The sequence below is a fragment of the Bombina bombina genome, chromosome 12 (genome assembly GCF_027579735.1).
Source record: "Bombina bombina isolate aBomBom1 chromosome 12, aBomBom1.pri, whole genome shotgun sequence".
In the NCBI taxonomy this organism is placed as follows: domain Eukaryota; kingdom Metazoa; phylum Chordata; class Amphibia; order Anura; family Bombinatoridae; genus Bombina; species Bombina bombina.
In genome coordinates this window covers 48,642,580-48,659,003 of record NC_069510.1, presented here as the reverse complement: position 1 = coordinate 48,659,003, position 16,424 = coordinate 48,642,580, and the positions used below count along the sequence as shown (strand labels likewise).

Sequence of the window (16,424 nt, the reverse complement as noted above, 5' to 3'; positions counted from 1 at the left end):
GTTGTATGTCAGGGAGGTGGGAGGGTAATGGGGGATTCTACACTGCAGAAAATAAATAATTATTTTTTTAAATAAAATTGAATACTGCCAGATTGTCTACCAGTACCTAAGATGGTGGTCAAAAGTGTGGGTGGTGGAAGAGCTATTTGGGAGGGATCAGAGAGGTGGGAAGTACAAAGAGAAGATGTTGGCACTCCCAATTAAAACATACTTTTCTTTATTGGCTTCATTAAGAAAATGTGACAAGTAAAAACACGCATTTTACGCGTTTCGGCAGACAGACTTACTCATAGATGCTCATACATGTAATGTTCAAAAGCAGTATTTAAAACCCAAACTTGCACATTATTGGTCAGACTGATCACATGGTACTGGTATACATAATAGTTATTAAAGGTAGTATAGTGATTTTTTACACAAAGTATCCTACATAGGAACAAACTGATGAAATATAACAATTTAATTACCTAAATAGAACATAATATATTCACTACATTCAAGATTGAACTGACATAGTCCAAATTTGTAACATATTTATTCATTTCCTAAATGATACTATAATCTTAGTCTATCCTACTATACGATCAAATAACCATCTATATTGATTCTGAAGCCAAATATCAAAGAATATTTATTTTTCTGACATCAATCAACAAAGAATATCTATTACTGATAGATCAATATCTATTGATCAAATTTAGAGCCTAGTTTATTATTTATGGACTAAACAGCATTTCATAATAATCTAAATTCCTTAAAGTGAAAGTAAACCCTAGCGTTTTACGAACACTAGGATTTACTATTGAAACAAACAAAGGGCACTTTCATTCATGAAGTATAAGATACTTCACGTAGAAAGCTCCTTTATTTGATTCAATCGATCACCGTTTTGAATGTGCCCTTTATTTGTTTCAATAGTAAATCCTAGTGTTTGTAAAACGCTAGGATTTACTTTCACTTTAATTCCCAGTGATTTATTATATCATACTCTGAATTAAACCCTTTTGGAGTTCTAGTCTCCAGGGTAAAAAACATAATTTATGCTTACCTGATAAATTCCTTTCTCCTGTAGTGTAGTCAGTCCACGGGTCATCCATTACTTATGGGATATTAACTCCTCCCTAACAGGAAGTGCAAGAGGATCACCCAAGCAGAGTTGCTATATAGCTCCTCCCCTCTACGTCATACCCAGTCATTCGACCGAAACCAAACGAGAAAGGAGAAACTATAGGGTGCAGTGGTGACTGGAGTTTAATTTAAAATTTAGACCTGCCATAAAAAACAGGGCGGGCCGTGGACTGACTACACTACAGGAGAAAGGAATTTATCAGGTAAGCATAAATTATGTTTTCTCCTGTTAAGTGTAGTCAGTCCACGGGTCATCCATTACTTATGGGATACCAATACCAAAGCTAAAAGTACACGGATGACGGGAGGGACAGGCAGGATCTTTACACGGAAGGAACCACTGCCTGAAGAACCTTTCTCCCAAAAACAGCCTCAGAAGAAGCAAAAGTGTCAAATTTGTAAAATTTGGAAAAAGTATGAAGAGAAGACCAAGTTGCAGCCTTGCAAATCTGTTCAACAGAGGCCTCATTCTTAAAGGCCCACGTGGAAGCCACAGCTCTCGTAGAATGAGCTGTAATTCTTTCAGGAGGCTGCTGTCCAGCAGTCTCATAGGCTAAACGTATTATGCTACGAAGCCAGAAAGAGAGAGAGGTAGCAGATGCTTTTTGACCTCTCCTCTGTCCAGAATAAACGACAAACAGGGAAGAAGTTTGGCGAAAATCTTTAGTTGCCTGTAAATAAAATTTCAGGGCACGGACTACGTCTAGATTGTGCAGAAGTCGTTCCTTCTTTGAAGAAGGGTTAGGGCACAATGATGGAACAACAATCTCTTGATTGATATTCTTGTTAGTGACTACCTTAGGTAAGAACCCAGGTTTAGTACGCAGAACTACCTTGTCTGAATGAAAAATCAGATAAGGAGAATCACAATGTAAGGCCGATAACTCAGAGACTCTTCGAGCCGAGGAAATAGCCATTAAAAACAGAACTTTCCAAGATAACAGCTTGATATCAATGGAATGAAGGGGTTCAAACGGAACACCCTGTAAAACGTTAAGAACTAAGTTTAAGCTCCACGGTGGAGCAACAGTCTTAAACACAGGCTTAATCCTGGCCAAAGCCTGACAAAAAGCCTGAACGTCTGGAACTTCTGACAGACGTTTGTGTAAAAGGATGGACAGAGCTGAGATCTGTCCCTTTAAAGAACTTGCAGATAAACCCTTTTCTAAACCTTCTTGTAGAAAAGACAATATCCTAGGAATCCTAACCTTACTCCATGAGTAACTCTTGGATTCACACCAGTGTAAATATTTACGCCATATTTTATGGTAAATTTTCCTGGTAACAGGTTTCCTAGCCTGTATTAAGGTATCAATTACTGACTCCGAAAATCCACGCTTTGATAAAATCAAGCGTTCAATCTCCATGCAGTCAGCTTCAGAGAAATTAGATTTTGATGTTTGAAAGGACCCTGAATTAGAAGGTCCTGTCTCAGAGGCAGAGACCAAGGTGGACAGGATGACATGTCCCCTAGATCTGAATACCAGGTCCTGCGTGGCCACGCAGGCGCTATTAGAATCACCGATGCTTTCTCCTGTTTGATCCTGGCAATCAATCGAGGAAGCATCGGGAAGGGTGGAAACACATAAGCCATCTTGAAGGTCCAAGGTGCTGTCAGAGCATCTATCAGGACCGCTCCCGGGTCCCTGGACCTGTAACAAGGAAGCTTGGCGTTCTGGCGAGACGCCATGAGATCCATATCTGGTTTGCCCCAACGCCGAAGTATTTGGGCAAAGACCTCCGGATGAAGTTCCCACTCCCCCGGATGAAAAGTCTGGCGACTTAGGAAATCCGCCTCCCAGTTCTCCACGCCTGGGATGTGGATCGCTGACAGGTGGCAAGAGTGAGACTCTGCCCAGCGAATTATCTTTGAGACTTCCATCATCGCTAGGGAACTCCTTGTCCCTCCCTGATGGTTGATGTAAGCCACAGTCGTGATGTTGTCCGACTGAAACCTGATGAACCTCAGAGTTGCTAACTGAGGCCAAGCCAGAAGGGCATTGAGAACTGCTCTCAATTCCAGAATGTTTATTGGAAGGAGGCTCTCCTCCTGAGTCCATGATCCCTGAGCCTTCAGGGAATTCCAGACAGCGCCCCAACCTAGTAGGCTGGCGTCTGTTGTTACAATTGTCCAGTCTGGCCTGCTGAAGGGCATCCCCCTGGACAGATGTGGCCGAGAAAGCCACCATAGAAGAGAATCTCTGGTCTCTTGATCCAGATTCAGCATAGGGGACAAATCTGAGTAATCCCCATTCCACTGACTTAGCATGCACAATTGCAGTGGTCTGAGATGCAGGCGTGCAAAAGGTACTATGTCCATTGCCGCTACCATTAAGCCGATTACCTCCATGCATTGAGCCACTGACGGGTGTTGAATGGAATGAAGGACACGGCAAGCATTTAGAAGTTTTGTTAACCTGTACTCTGTCAGGTAAATTTTCATTTCTACAGAATCTATAAGAGTCCCCAAGAAGGGAACTCTTGTGAGTGGCAATAGAGAACTCTTTTCTACGTTCACCTTCCACCCATGCGACCTTAGAAATGCCAGAACTAACTCTGTATGAGACTTGGCAGTTTGGAAACTTGACGCTTGTATCAGAATGTCGTCTAGGTACTGAGCTACCGCTATTCCTCGCGGTCTTAGTACCGCCAGAAGAGAGCCCAGGACCTTTGTAAAGATTCTTGGAGCCGTAGCTAACCCGAAGGGAAGAGCTACAAACTGATAATGCCTGTCTAGGAAGGCAAACCTTAGGTACCGGTAATGATCCTTGTGAATCGGTATGTGAAGGTACGCATCCTTTAGATCCACTGTGGTCATGTACTGACCCTTTTGAATCATGGGTAAGATTGTCCGAATAGTTTCCATTTTGAACGATGGAACTCTTAGGAATTTGTTTAGGATCTTTAAATCCAAGATTGGTCTGAAGGTTCCTTCTTTCTTGGGAACCACAAACAGATTTGAGTAAAACCCTTGTCCGTGTTCCGACCGCGGAACCGGGTGGATCACTCCCATTAGCAAAAGATCTTGTACACAGCGTAGAAACGCCTCTTTCTTTGGTTTGTTGACAACCTTGAAAGATGAAATCTCCCTTTTGGAGGAGAAGCTTTGAAGTCCAGAAGATATCCCTGAGATATGATCTCTAACGCCCAGGGATCCTGGACATCTCTTGCCCAAGCCTGAGCGAAGAGAGAAAGTCTGCCCCCTACTAGATCCGTTTCCGGATCGGGGGCCCTCACTTCATGCTGTCTTAGGGGCAGCAGCAGGTTTTCTGGCCTGCTTGCCCTTGTTCCAGGTCTGGTTAGGTTTCCAGCCCTGTCTGTAACGAGCAACAGTTCCTTCCTGTTTTGGAGCGGAGGAAGTTGATGCTGCTCCTGCCTTGAAGTTACGAAAGGCACGAAAATTAGACTGTCTAGCCCTTGGTTTGGCTCTGTCTTGAGGCAGGGCATGGCCCTTACCTCCAGTAATGTCAGCGATAATTTCTTTCAAACCGGGCCCAAATAATGTCTGCCCTTTGAAAGGTATGTTAAGCAATTTAGATTTAGAAGTCACATCGGCTGACCAGGATTTTAGCCACAGCGCTCTGCGCGCCTGAATGGCGAATCCGGAATTCTTAGCCGTAAGCTTAGTTAAATGTACTACGGCATCAGAAATAAATGAATTAGCTAGCTTAAGGACTCTAAGCTTGTCTATCATTTCATCCAATGGAACTGAGCTAATGGTCTCTTCTAGAGACTCAAACCAAAATGCCGCCGCAGCCGTGACAGGCGCAATGCATGCGAGGGGTTGTAATATAAAACCTTGTTGAGAAAACATTTTCTTAAGGTAACCCTCTAACTTTTTGTCCATTGGATCTGAAAAGGCACAGCTATCCTCCACCGGGATAGTGGTACGCTTAGCCAGAGTAGAAACTGCTCCTTCCACCTTAGGGACCGTCTGCCATAAGTCCCGTGTGGTGGCGTCTATTGGAAACATTTTTCTAAATATAGGAGGGGGGGAAAAGGGCACACCGGGCCTATCCCACTCCTTGGTAATAATCTCTGTAAGCCTCTTAGGTATAGGAAAAACGTCAGTACACGCCGGTACCGCATAGTATCTATCCAGCCTACATAATTTCTCTGGGATTGCAACCGTGTTACAATCATTCAGAGCCGCTAATACCTCCCCTAATAATACACGGAGGTTCTCAAGCTTAAATTTAAAATTTGAAATGTCTGAGTCCAATTTATTTGGATCAGATCCGTCACCCCCAGAATGAAGCTCTCCGTCTTCATGTTCTGCCATTTGTGACGCAGTATCAGACATGGCTCTAACATTATCAGCGTACTCTGTTCTCACCCCAGAGTGATCGCGTTTACCTCTAAGTTCTGGCAATTTAGATAAAACTTCAGTCATAACATTAGCCATGTCTTGTAAAGTGATTTGTAATGGCCGCCCTGATGTACTTTGCGTCGCAATATCACGCACCTCCTGAGCGGGAGATACAGGTACTGACACGTGAGGAGAGTTAGTCGGCATAACTTTCCCCTCGTTGTCTGGTGAAATTTTCTTAAAATGTACAGATTGGCTTTTATTTAAAGTAGCATCAATGCAATTAGTACACAAATTTCTATTGGGCTCCACATTGGCTTTTGAACATATTGCACAAAGAGATTCCTCTGTGTCAGACATGTTAAAACAAACTAGCAATTAGTCTAGCAAGCTTGGAAAATACTTTTCAAATAAATTTACAAGCAATATAAAAAACGTTACTGTGCCTTTAAGAAGCACACAAAAACTGTCACAGTTGAAATAACAATGAACCGGATTAGTTATAGAAACCAAATTTTCACAGTAAATGCATTAAGTTAGCAAAGGATTGCACCCACTAGCAATGGATTTTTTAACCCCTTAATACCAAAAAACGGATAACAATTGAAAAACAGAATTTATGTTTACCTGATAAATTTCTTTCTCCAACGGTGTGTCCGGTCCACGGCGTCATCCTTACTTGTGGGATATTCTCTTCCCCAACAGGAAATGGCAAAGAGCCCAGCAAAGCTGGTCACATGATCCCTCCTAGGCTCCGCCTACCCCAGTCATTCGACCGACGTTAAGGAGGAATATTTGCATAGGAGAAACCATATGGTACCGTGGTGACTGTAGTTAAAGAAAATAAAATATCAGACCTGATTAAAAAAACCAGGGCGGGCCGTGGACCGGACACACCGTTGGAGAAAGAAATTTATCAGGTAAACATAAATTCTGTTTTCTCCAACATAGGTGTGTCCGGTCCACGGCGTCATCCTTACTTGTGGGAACCAATACCAAAGCTTTAGGACACGGATGAAGGGAGGGAGCAAATCAGGTCACCTAAATGGAAGGCACCACGGCTTGCAAAACCTTTCTCCCAAAAATAGCCTCAGAAGAAGCAAAAGTATCAAACTTGTAAAATTTGGTAAAAGTGTGCAGTGAAGACCAAGTCGCTGCCCTACATATCTGATCAACAGAAGCCTCGTTCTTGAAGGCCCATGTGGAAGCCACAGCCCTAGTGGAATGAGCTGTGATTCTTTCGGGAGGCTGCCGTCCGGCAGTCTCGTAAGCCAATCTGATGATGCTTTTAATCCAAAAAGAGAGAGAGGTAGAAGTTGCTTTTTGACCTCTCCTTTTACCTGAATAAACAACAAACAAGGAAGATGTTTGTCTAAAATCCTTTGTAGCATCTAAATAGAATTTTAGAGCGCGAACAACATCCAAATTGTGCAACAAACGTTCCTTCTTTGAAACTGGTTTTGGACACAGAGAAGGTACGATAATCTCCTGGTTAATGTTTTTGTTAGAAACAACTTTTGGAAGAAAACCAGGTTTAGTACGTAAAACCACCTTATCTGCATGGAACACCAGATAAGGAGGAGAACACTGCAGAGCAGATAATTCTGAGACTCTTCTAGCAGAAGAAATCGCAACTAAAAACAAAACTTTCCAAGATAATAACTTAATATCAACGGAATGTAAGGGTTCAAACGGAACCCCCTGAAGAACTGAAAGAACTAAATTGAGACTCCAAGGAGGAGTCAAAGGTTTGTAAACAGGCTTGATTCTAACCAGAGCCTGAACAAAGGCTTGAACATCTGGCACAGCTGCCAGCTTTTTGTGAAGTAATACCGACAAGGCAGAAATCTGTCCCTTCAGGGAACTTGCCGATAATCCTTTTTCCAATCCTTCTTGAAGGAAGGATAGAATCCTAGGAATCTTAACCTTGTCCCAAGGGAATCCTTTAGATTCACACCAACAGATATATTTTTTCCAAATTTTGTGGTAAATCTTTCTAGTCACAGGCTTTCTGGCCTGAACAAGAGTATCGATCACAGAATCTGAGAACCCTCGCTTCGATAAAATCAAGCGTTCAATCTCCACGCAGTCAGCTGGAGTGAAACCAGATTCGGATGTTCGAATGGACCCTGAACAAGAAGGTCTCGTCTCAAAGGTAGCTTCCAAGGTGGAGCCGATGACATATTCACCAGATCTGCATACCAAGTCCTGCGTGGCCACGCAGGAGCTATCAAAATCACCGACGCCCTCTCCTGCTTGATCCTGGCTATCAGCCTGGGGATGAGAGGAAATGGCGGGAACACATAAGCTAGTTTGAAGGTCCAAGGTGCTACTAGTGCATCCACTAGAGCCGCCTTGGGATCCCTGGATCTGGCCCCGTAGCAAGGAACTTTGAAGTTCTGACGAGAGGCCATCAGATCCATGTCTGGAATGCCCCACAGGTGAGTGACTTGGGCAAAGATTTCCGGATGGAGTTCCCACTCCCCCGGATGCAATGTCTGACGACTCAGAAAATCCGCTTCCCAATTTTCCACTCCTGGGATGTGGATAGCAGACAGGTGGCAGGAGTGAGACTCCGCCCAAAGAATAATTTTGGTTACTTCTTCCATCGCTAGGGAACTCCTTGTTCCCCCCTGATGGTTGATGTACGCAACAGTCGTCATGTTGTCTGATTGAAACCGAATGAACCTGGTCCTCGCAAGCTGGGGCCAGGCCTGGAGCGCATTGAATATCGCTCTCAGTTCCAGAATATTTATCGGTAGAAGAGATTCTTCCCGAGACCAAAGACCCTGAGCTTTCAGGGATCCCCAGACCGCGCCCCAGCCTATCAGACTGGCGTCGGTCGTGACAATGACCCACTCTGGTCTGTGGAACATCATCCCTTGAGACAGATTGTCCAGGGACAGCCACCAACGGAGTGAGTCTCTGGTCCTCTGATTTACTTGTATCTTCGGAGACAAGTCTGTATAGTCCCCATTCCACTGACTGAGCATGCACAGTTGTAATGGTCTTAGATGAATGCGCGCAAAAGGAACTATGTCCATCGCCGCCACCATCAACCCGATCACTTCCATGCACTGAGCTATGGAAGGAAGAGGAACGGAATGAAGTATCCGACAAGAGTCCAGAAGCTTTGTTTTTCTGGCCTCTGTTAGAAAGATCCTCATTTCTAAGGAGTCTATAATTGTTCCCAAGAAGGGAACCCTTGTTGACGGGGATAGAGAACTCTTTTCCACGTTCACTTTCCAGCCGTGAGATCTGAGAAAGGCCAGGACAATGTCCGTGTGAGCCTTTGCTTGAGGAAGGGACGACGCTTGAATCAGAATGTCGTCCAGGTAAGGTACTACTGCAATGCCCCTTGGTCTTAGCACCGCTAGAAGGGACCCTAGTACCTTTGTGAAAATCCTTGGAGCAGTGGCTAATCCGAAAGGAAGCGCCACGAACTGGTAATGTTTGTCCAGGAATGCAAACCTTAGGAACCGATGATGTTCCTTGTGGATAGGAATATGTAGATACGCATCCTTTAAATCCACCGTGGTCATGAATTGACCTACCTGGATGGAAGGAAGGATAGTTCGAATGGTTTCCATCTTGAACGATGGGACCTTGAGAAATTTGTTTAAGATCTTGAGATCTAGGATTGGTCTGAACGTTCCCTCTTTTTTGGGAACTATGAACAGATTGGAGTAGAACCCCATCCCTTGTTCTCTTAATGGAACAGGATGAATCACTCCCATTTTTAACAGGTCTTCTACACAATGTAAGAACGCCTGTCTTTTTATGTGGTCTGAAGACAACTGCGACCTGTGGAACCTCCCCCTTGGGGGAAGTCCCTTGAATTCCAGAAGATAACCCTGGGAGACTATTTCTAGCGCCCAAGGATCCAGAACATCTCTTGCCCAAGCCTGAGCGAAGAGAGAGAGTCTGCCCCCCACCAGATCCGGTCCCGGATCGGGGGCCAATATTTCATGCTGTCTTGGTAGCAGTGGCAGGTTTCTTGGCCTGCTTTCCCTTGTTCCAGCCTTGCATTGGTCTCCAAGCTGGCTTGGCCTGAGAAGAATTACCCTCTTGCTTAGAGGACGTAGCACCTTGGGCTGGTCCGTTTTTACGAAAGGGACGAAAATTAGGTCTATTTTTTGCCTTGAAAGGCCGATCCTGAGGAAGGGCGTGGCCCTTACCCCCAGTGATATCAGAGATAATCTCTTTCAAGTCAGGACCAAACAACGTTTTCCCCTTGAAAGGAATGTTTAGTAGCTTGTTCTTGGAAGACGCATCAGCCGACCAAGATTTCAACCAAAGCGCTCTGCGCGCCACAATAGCAAACCCAGAGTTCTTAGCCGCTAACTTAGCCAATTGCAAAGAGGCGTCTAGAGTGAAAGAATTAGCCAATTTGAGAGCATTGATTCTGTCCATAATCTCCTCATAAGGAGGAGAGTCACTATCGAGCACCTTAAGCAGTTCATCAAACCAGAAATATGCGGCAGTAGTGACAGGGACAATGCATGAAATGGGTTGTAGAAGGTAACCCTGCTGAACAAACATCTTTTTAAGCAAACCTTCTAATTTTTTATCCATAGGATCTTTGAAAGCACAACTATCCTCTATGGGAATAGTGGTGCGTTTGTTTAAAGTAGAAACCGCTCCCTCGACCTTGGGGACTGACTGCCATAAGTCCTTTCTAGGGTCGACCATAGGAAACAATTTTTTAAATATGGGGGGAGGGACGAAAGGAATACCGGGCCTTTCCCATTCTTTATTAACAATGTCCGCCACCCGCTTGGGTATAGGAAAAGCTTCTGGGAGCCCCGGCACCTCTAAGAACTTGTCCATTTTACATAGTTTCTCTGGGATGACTAAATTTTCACAATCATCCAGAGTGGATAATACCTCCTTAAGCAAAATGCGGAGATGTTCCAATTTAAATTTAAATGTAATCACATCAGATTCAGCCTGCTGAGAAATGTTCCCTAAATCAGTAATTTCTCCCTCAGACAAAACCTCCCTGGCCCCCTCAGATTGGGTTAGGGGCCCTTCAGAGATATTAATATCAGCGTCGTCATGCTCTTCAGTAACTAAAACAGAGCAGCCACGCTTACGCTGACAAGGGTTCATTTTGGCTAAAATGTTTTTGACAGAATTATCCATTACAGCCGTTAATTGTTGCATAGTAAGGAGTATTGGCGCGCTAGATGTACTAGGGGCCTCCTGAGTGGGCAAGACTCGTGTAGACGAAGGAGGGAATGATGCAGTACCATGCTTACTCCCCTCACTTGAGGAATCATCTTGGGCATCATTGTCATTATCACATAAATCACATTTATTTAAATGAATAGGAATTCTGGCTTCCCCACATTCAGAACACAGTCTATCTGGTAGCTCAGACATGTTAAACAGGCATAAACTTGATCAGAAAGTACAAAAAACGTTTTAAAATAAAACCGTTACTGTCACTTTAAATTTTAAACTGAACACACTTTATTACTGCAATTGCGAAAAAACATGAAGGAATTGTTCAAAATTCACCAAATTTTCACCACAGCGTCTTAAAGCTTTGAAAATATTGCACACCAATTTTGGAAGCTTTAACCCTTAAAATAACGGAACCGGAGCCGTTTTAAGCTTTAACCCCTTTACAGTCCCTGGTATCTGCTTTGCTGAGACCCAACCAAACCCAAAGGGGAATACGATACCAAATGACGCCTTCAGAAGTCCTTTATAAGTATCAGAGCTCCTCTCACATGCGACTGCATGCCATGCCTCTCAAAAACAAGTGCGCAACACCGGCGCGAAAATGAGACTCTGCCTATGCTTTGGGAAAGCCCCTAAAGAATAAGGTGTCTAAAACAGTGCCTGCCGATATTATTATATCAAAATACCCAGATAAAATGATTCCTCAAGGCTAAATATGTGTTAATAATCAATCGATTTAGCCCAGAAAAAGTCTACAGTTTAAATAAGCCCTTGTGAAGCCCTTATTTACAATCGTAATAAACATGGCTTACCGGATCCCATAGGGAAAATGACAGCTTCCAGCATTACATCGTCTTGTTAGAATGTGTCATACCTCAAGCAGTAAGAGACTGCACTCTGTTCCCCCAACTGAAGTTAATTGCTCTCAACAGTCCTGTGTGGAACAGCCATGGATTTTAGTTACGGTTGCTAAAATCATTTTCCTCATACAAACAGAATTCTTCATCTCTTTTCTGTTTCTGAGTAAATAGTACGTACCAGCACTATTTGAAAATAACAAACTCTTGATTGAATAATGAAAAACTACAGTTAAACACTAAAAAACTCTAAGCCATCTCCGTGGAGATGTTGCCTGTACAACGGCAAAGAGAATGACTGGGGTAGGCGGAGCCTAGGAGGGATCATGTGACCAGCTTTGCTGGGCTCTTTGCCATTTCCTGTTGGGGAAGAGAATATCCCACAAGTAAGGATGACGCCGTGGACCGGACACACCTATGTTGGAGAAATATAAGCGTTTTTATCACAGTCAAGCACAGTCTCACAGGTCTGCTGTGAGTGATTACCTCCCTCAAAACTAGTTTTGGAGACCCCTGAGCTCTGTAGAGACGTCCTGGATCATGCAGGTAGAAAAAGGCAGACTGTGACTAAATTTCTACTGCGCAATAAAAGTGCCAAAATAGGCCCCTCCCACTCATAATACAACAGTGAAGGAAGCTCAGTAAACTGTTTTAATTCAAAACAAACGACAGCCATGTGGAAAATAATGCCCAAAACAATTTTTCACCAAGTACCTCAGATAAATAAACGATTAACATGCCAGTAAACGTTAAAAATATAATTTATGAGAAGTAATTAAAAAGCCTGCTGCTAGCCGCTCACACTGCAGAATTAGGCTAAAAGTTTATATGTATACAGTATTTTCCTAGTGAAGTGCCATTCCCCAGAAATACTTAAGTGTAAACATACATACATATCAGCCTGATACCAGTTGCTACTACTGCATTTAAGGCTGTACTTACATTACATCGGTATTAGCAGTATTTTCTCAGTCAATTCCATTCCTTAGAAAATAATATACTGCAACATACCTCCTTGCAGGTGAACCTGCCCGCTGTCCCCTGTTCTGAAGTTACCTCGCTCCTCAGAATGGCCGAGAACAGCAAATGGATCTTAGTTACGTCCGCTAAGATCATACACAAACTCAGGCAGATTCTTCTTCTAATGCTGCCTGAGAAAAAACAACACACTCCGGTGCCGTTTAAAATAAAAAACCTTTGGTTGAAGAAATAAAAACTAAGTTTAACAACCACAGTCCTCTCACACATCCTATCTATTAGTTAGGTGCAAGAGAATGACTGGGTATGACGTAGAGGGGAGGAGCTATATAGCAACTCTGCTTGGGTGATCCTCTTGCACTTCCTGTTAGGGAGGAGTTAATATCCCATAAGTAATGGATGACCCGTGGACTGACTACACTTAACAGGAGAAATTCAAACTCTCGTTTGAAAAGTAGTCTGTTGCGATCTCCCTCTCGTTCTGGGAGGTTTACTCTTTCCACAATTTTCCACTTGAAAGAAGCAGCTTTACATTTTTGTAACTCAATAAAAATTTTCGCTAATAGGGAGACAGCATCTAAATTTCTTAATGTCTAATAAGTGTTCCCTGATTCTATCTCGTGCTTCACGGGTCATACATCCTACGTATTGTAGTCTACAAACTAAGGACCATGTCACATAGACTACATAACTGGAGCGACAATTCAAATATGTTTTTATTTGAAAGGACTTTCCATTTGTATGGGACTCAATCTGTGGCCCCTGTTGTCAGGGTGCCAGGAATCAGACTGAGACAAGAAGTGCAAAAATAATCACACCTTTATTAATAGCAAAAAATAATAAAAAGTCCACAAATCCAAACGAGGAATCAGACAGACTAGACCTGCCTATAACTCTAAAAGAACTTTCACATGCTATCAAAGACCTCCCCAACGGAAAGAGCCCGGGCCCAGACGGGCTTACCATTAAATACTATAAAACCTTCCTCAGTATACTTGCCCCAAACTTGATCCAACTCTTTAATAGCTTGATTAAATCCCCCCAATTGTCTTGTTCAATGTTAGAAGCGCACATCACTGTAATACCCAAACCGGGCAAATCCCACTCTATACCAGAACACTTCAGACCGATATCGCTGCTAAATGCTGATGTAAAGATATTGGCCAAAGTACTGTCCCAATGCCTCAACAAGCATCTCCCAGCCCTTGTCTCCACTGACCAGGTGGGATTTATCCCGGGTAGGGAGGCAATGGACAATACCTGTAAAATTTTGCAATTGACTCAATATGCCCGTAACGAGGGGATACCCATGGTGCTATTCTCGAACGACGCGGAGAAGGCCTTCGATAGGGTCGATTGGCTTTTTCTGCGTCGGGTCCTAAGGGCCATGAACTTTGGGAGCGCATTTACGAATCTGGTGTTTTCCCTATACTCTGAACCAAATGCGAAAGTCAGAATTAACGACACACTCTCTGATACTTTTTTTATATCAAATGGGACGAGACAGGGGTTCCCCCTTTCCTCATTACTATTTGCCCTTTCTATAGAGGCGCTGGCTCAAAAAAGTCGAAACAACCATGAAGTCTCAGGCATAAAAATAAAAGAGTCTGAAAACAAACAAGCCTTGTACGCAGATGACATTTTATACACACTGACCAACATAGACACCTCTATACCAGCGCTCCTGCAGGAGTTAAAAACATACGGCTCCCTGTCAAACTTCCACCTTAATATTACGAAATCTGAAGTCCTAAATATTACTGCCCCAGAAGACCACTTGCAGACACTATGCAAGGCTTTTTCAATACCTCGCGCGCAAAAAAAACCTACGATACTTAGGGGTTTCACTTACTAAAGACCCTTGTGAACTATTTAAGCTAAACTATGTCACCCTGAAAGATGAAATAGTTAAGGACCTTTCCTCTTGGAGGAACAAGCCTTTATATTGGCTGGGAAAAATTGGGGTTATTAAAATGAATATCCTCCCTCGCATATTATACATCCTACAAACACTCCCAATTCCCATCCCAAAGAACTACCTCCATCAGCTTCAAAAGCTACTTGAGCGATTTATTTGGAACAACATCAAATCGCGCATATCCAGAAAAACTCTATACATGTCAAGAGACAAGGGGGGTTTGGGTTTCCCGGATTTAGCAACATATAGACGAGCTATTTTCCTCCAAAGGATTGTAGAATGGGCTCAAAACACCTCCCATAAAGCTTGGGTACGTCTTGATGGGCAAATACTTAATCTTAACAATTTAGGCACACTGGCATTCACGTCACCATCGCAACGTCCAAAAATAGTAGGCAAATTTAGCTGCGTTGCAGAAACACTCAGAGTGTGGGACAATACAGTTAATACCAGTACACATATATCCTCGGGGCAATCACCCCTTTTACCTATAATTGAAAACCCGGACCTCCCATACTTGCATTTAGGCACACAGATGAGCAAACCTTACCCTTTGAGAGAAGGCACTCTACACTTCGTGGTGGTGAATGGTAAATTACTACCCCCACACGAAATGGTGGAGAAATTTGGAAATCTATTCCAATCTCGGATGAGATATAACCAATTGCAACACTACCTTACACACCACAAGAGCAGAGAACACTTCATGCGTGAACTCACGTCCTTTGAAAGTCTATGTACGACTCATAATCCATCCAGGCGCCTGATATCCTTGATATATAGGCTCCTTTCCACCACTCCAGACGCAACACTCCCTTCCTATACCTTGGCCTGGAACAGAGAATTAGGTAGGGACATAGATGAAGATACTTGGCTCAGATCCTTTTCCCTCACTAAACGTTCCTCTATATCTGCCAATGTGCAGGAAATTCACATAAAACTGACAAGTAGATGGTATCTGACACCAACCAGGTTGCACAGATGCTTCCGCGCAGTCAGCACTATGTGCTGGAGAGGCTGTGGCGAGCCTGGCACGCTCTTGCACATTTGGTGGACTTGTCAAAAAATAAAAGACTTTTGGCGTGATGTTATCAGTAACATATCAGACAAGCTGCAAATTATGATCCAACACACTCCAGAAGCTATCCTTCTTTTTCACTTGCCCAAGGTCAAAACAGCACACATACAGGCATTATTGCTCTTAATGCTCACGGGAGCCAAGAAACTGATACCAAGGAAGTGGAAAGCAGGGGTGGTACCGACACTAGAGGAGTGGGTGCACACGGTAGAAGAGTTGCTTACATTAGAAAGATTTCATTATTACAACATTAACAAGATAGGCAAACATGAAATGATGCTGGCAGCTTGGAGAGGTCAAGAAATTTAACAGAGTGAGACTAACCTGTAAGGTTAACCGCGGTTCCCCCCACCCTTCCCTCCTCACCTTATGAGTGTTCCCTTCCCCCCCTCGCTTCACCCACCCCCCTTTTTTTTTTTTTGTTGACACACAATACTTCAGTATTTATATTCTATTTTGTTTGTGAAGGAGAGGAGTAAAGAAAGACAAATTCAAAAATACCACAAGCATAAAGTCCATCATGATGTACAGTGGCGATCCAAAGCTGGGAGTCTGTATAGCTCAGAGTAGCATACGATGCTTTATGTGTACTAAACATATCTCTTATTGTCTGCTATGTAAAGACTATTTAAAGTTTACCACTGTATGTACAAAACTTAATTTTATTTTGAATTAATAAAGCTTGTTTGAAAGATTAAAAAAGTCCACAAATCAAATAACAAGCCAGGAGTCAAAACCAGAGCTGGTAGTCAGATGAGCCGAGTCAGGAGCCAAAGCGAATAGTCAGACGAGCCGGAATCAGGAACAAGGAAAACAGCAAAGTCAGGAACAAGCCAGGGATCAGAAACCAGGAAGGACGTCAGGCAGCCAGGTAATACACAGGAACTCTCACAAACAGGTCTGAGACAACGCAAAGGCAAAGCATACTGAACAGAGGCCCTTTAAATAATAATTGATGACATCACA

The 16,424-nt window shown here is 43.3% G+C and overlaps 1 protein-coding gene across 3 annotated transcripts in view; it reads right to left on the bottom strand.

Annotated features, from left to right (window-relative positions):
* DPH7 (diphthamide biosynthesis 7) overlaps positions 1-16,424 on the bottom strand; it is a 48,386-nt gene that overhangs the window by 4,141 nt on the left and 27,821 nt on the right. The gene's annotated exons all lie outside the window — the stretch shown is intronic.